Source organism: Ceratotherium simum, chromosome 3 (genome assembly GCF_057802395.1).
Source record: "Ceratotherium simum simum isolate JZ-2026a chromosome 3, ASM5780239v1, whole genome shotgun sequence".
Lineage (NCBI taxonomy): Eukaryota > Metazoa > Chordata > Mammalia > Perissodactyla > Rhinocerotidae > Ceratotherium > Ceratotherium simum.
In genome coordinates, this window is record NC_141902.1 from 82,643,506 (window position 1) to 82,647,600 (window position 4,095).

Here is a 4,095-nt window from a genome sequence, read left to right on the forward strand (position 1 = left end):
GACATCGTGTTGAGCTCATATTACGTGTGTTTTATCATTTACTCTTCACAACAATCCTGTAAACTTCGCCTAAGTAACCCCTAATTTGTGTAAAATAGAGATATTATGTGTAAGAAACTAAACACTTCTACTGAAAACTTGGTGATATCTTTTTCTGTCTACCTCATAATTTAAAACTCCTTATGAGTGTCTGTTCCAAGTAGCATAATGGCGTAGAATAAGGAATGTTGGGCAAGGAATTTGAGCCCTGGGTTTGAGCTCTGATTCTCTTACACAGTTGAAAAAGTTACTTCTTCTTGCTACTCAGTGTTCTTCTTTGTGAAATGGGGCGATAATAGCCATGCATGAGTACCAAATGAGATAAGAGAAGGAGAGGAAGTTTATAGCCCTCCAGGCACCCCACCCCTTGCTCTGCCTATACAATTTTTTAAGCTCAAATGTCTCCTCATTTGGAGACATTTTCCCAAACCCCTAGACTAAATTAGTTGTTTCTTAGCTGCTACAACAGAGGCAGATACTAAAGGTCTCAGAACTCTAAGTAAAAAATGATAGATCTAGTGTGAAATGTTGGAGGGCAAAAGTAGGGTGGGGGGAGAGTCGGAGTAGACTTCGCTGGGAGGCTCACACTTGAACTTCTCTTTTCTCTTCCATACCTATGTGGCAATTCCTTATTCCTGGGCCCATTAGATACTAGCAGGAGGGATTCTGGAACACCCTCCAAAGTGACCCAGAAATCATCACTCTAGCTGAAGAAATGCCAAATGCAGAATTGATCTCTGTGGAGCTGACTCTCCTGTCCATACTCTGACCTCACAGGCTCTCACTGGAGCAGTTGCCACCACTGAGTTACCTCATCCTCTGAGATTCGGTTCAGGAGCCCCTTCTCCGGGAAGCCTTCGCTCACTGAATCCCGACGACTCAGCCTTTGGCTGGATTTAGTGCCTGGATTAGCCAGTATAGGCTACGTTATGCTGTGGTAACAAACATTCCCAACATCTCAATGGCTTCAAACAACAAGACCTATTTCTTGCTCAAGCTTATGGCACACATTCATTGCTGGTTGGCTGGAGGTTCTGCTCTAAGTCTTCCTGGCCCAGCCCAGCTGGCAGGGGCTCCACCTCTGTGCCTTCAGGATTACTGAGGCAAGCACTGTTCTTACGGCTTCTGCTGAGAGTGACATGTGGCATTTCTGCTCACATTTCATTGCAAAGCAAGTTGTAAGGCCACCGCAACCTCAAGAGACAGGGACATAAAATCCTGCCATGGTCTCCAAATGGGGGATAACTGGAAATCTTTGGTGAGCTGTGGGATGACCCAGAGAGGCCCCTTTTTGTACTCTGAGTGACCTGCGCATATAGCTATGCCAGGCCTTGCACATTGTCTTCAACGATCCTCCTGTATATCCATCTCCTCCATCAGCTCGTAAGTCCACTCAGGGCAGCTGTGTTGTTTTCACCTCTGTATTACTAGTCCAGAGAGTGGAGGGAATTTCCTCAACCCTGGTGGTCTTTTGTAGCCATTCCTCATCTCATTTAAGCTTTCTTCCTCGAGGCATCTCCAGACTTTTCCAGGGGCTTCCAAGTTACCTGGCTTCATTCTCCATAGGCCTTGGGTGAGAACAGGTGAATGATCTGGACTCTACAGGTTGAGAGCAGCAGCTTGTCTCTCCTGTTGTGAGTGAGGCTGTATTTTCATCTGGACCCCAGGAGCTTGCTCTCATTTTCCTCAGAGCATAGAAGGGGAGGTAAGAGCCCAAATACTCCATGCAATGGATATGTGGATATCCATAAACCCATCACATCCGGGCCTTGGGGTGTTGGTGTCTGCATCCCACTCCCAAAGTTGTAGCCCATGCCCCAGAGCCCCCAGCTGCCTGACTGCAAACAGAGCTTTATGCCTGTGGGGAAGGAACTGTCCCAGAGCTGGGCCTCGCAAGTTCCCCACCCCTCTTGCACAGGGAACACCTGGAATTTAGCCCAGCTCAGTCAGAAGAGTGCTCCTTGATGGGACGACCTGTCAGCTTTTCCCTTCCAGACCCAGAAGCGATAGATGGATGGGGCCAGCTGGCAGCCTCCGCCAAGCCCTGACCTGGGCCTAGGAGCTTCTCCAGCAGATGTTTAGCCTTAGGCAGGGATGCTTCCTGAACGCCTCTCTCCTTCGTCTCTGAAGAACAAATGCCGGGAGAGTCTGGGTGGAGAGTCCCAGGCCCCTGGCCAGTGCCAGGAAGTGCTGACCTGGATGCTGGATCCTGCCTGTCAACTAGAGCCTCCAAAGAAAAAAATTATAAAGGACAAAGGCTGATAGAAAGAAAACGAAACGGGCCAGAGAAAGTTCATTAGGCAGATTGCTTAGTGATAAAGACAGTCCAGAGAAAATATTCCCTGGAGTTAGAACACAAAGCACAATATTTTTGATACCAATGATGGTGATTTGATTTCTCTTTATTTCTGTCTTCACATTACTGACAGCTCTCCTTATTGTCTTAAATACGAGTTGCCAGAGTCAATCAAATATGCAAGAGGAACAGTATACATTTTGGGCAAAAGTAATGATTGTTACACCTTAGAGCAGCTTAATGAACACATTAATAAACAATCCTTCACCACTATTTTCTCCTAATAGCCGTCAAAATCTTTGCAAACCTACAGCACAATACATAACATCTTGTTCCAAGATTTGCTTAAAAAAAAATCAATGCATAGCTAAGTTATTTGTGTCAAAACTCATTTATTTTCACAATAACACGGACTGTCAAACCTGACATCCTGCTAATAACATCCAGTGCATTTCCATATTATTCAAATATTTCCTTTTATGAAATGGGGACTTTTGCTCACACCGCCCTGCACACCGTGCAGCATGCATTTGCACATTAGTTCGGTTCACACAGCCTGAGAGGGGTTACCTGTGGCAACTAATTATGCCACCCTTTATGCATATTAATGAGTCTGTGAGCAGCCATCCCCCGTTCTGCAGAGAGGAAAAACAATTCCAGTCTAAATGGGAAACTGATTACAGGCAGAATACCAGAGAGTTGGAGAGCGATTTTCAATAATTTTCCATTTTTGATGTCCCTGAGTGTATTTCTTTTCTATTGCTGCTATAACAAACTACCACAAACTTTATGGCTTAAAACATAAATTTATTATCTTACAGGTCCGAAGGTCAGAAGCCCTGCAGGGATCTCACTGGGCTAAAATTAAGGAGTCTGCAGAGCTGCTTTCCTTTCTGGAGGCTCCAGGGGTGAATCTGTTTCTTTGCCTTTTCCGGCTTCTAGAGGCGTCTGTCTGGTCCTTGCACATAGCCCCACATTTCAGATCCAGAAAGGGGGTGCTGATCCTTCTTGTGCTGCCGTCTCTCTCTGACCACAGCTGAGAAAAAGATTCTCCATTTTTAAGGACTCATGCGGTTAGATATGGCCCACCTGGAGAATTCTGGGAAATCTCATCTCAAGGTCCTTAATTTTAATCACGTCTGCCAAGTGCCCTTTGCCATGTAAGGTACTATATTGACATTGACAAGTTCTGGGGTGATTAGGACATGGACATCTTTAGCAGGGGTGGGAGGTTGGGGGTTGGGGGAATGCTTATTCTGCCTCTCACCCCAGATTTTCTACAACCAGCTGTGCTTGAAGAGGCCAAACAAAACACTGAGTGGGATCACAAATTTCTTCATGGGTTACTCATTTCTCTTTTCTACTTCCCGTCATTGATCTTTAGTTCGCTTTCTTCTCGTTTATCTCCAGATCCTTTCCTTTATCTTTTCTGCCTCTGTCTACCTCCTCTGTCTCTTTCTGTCAGTTTCACCTTTTTAGTTTCCCTTATTATCGAAAAAACCCCACAGGACCCCACTTGAGTCAGCAGCCCTTGCTGAGCATCCACGCCATCCCTGGATCTGTGCTTCATGTTATCTGCATCTTCTTTTAAATTTAACTTGGAAGCATCAATGGCTCCACTTCATTTCAACATAAACATATTGATCACTCCTATGTGCCAGGCTCCCCACAAAGCAGGGACACTACAGAGACACAGGGAATGGAACAGACACCTCGATGTCCTGCCCACAAGCCCTTGAAACACCCCTGGTCACTGCAGA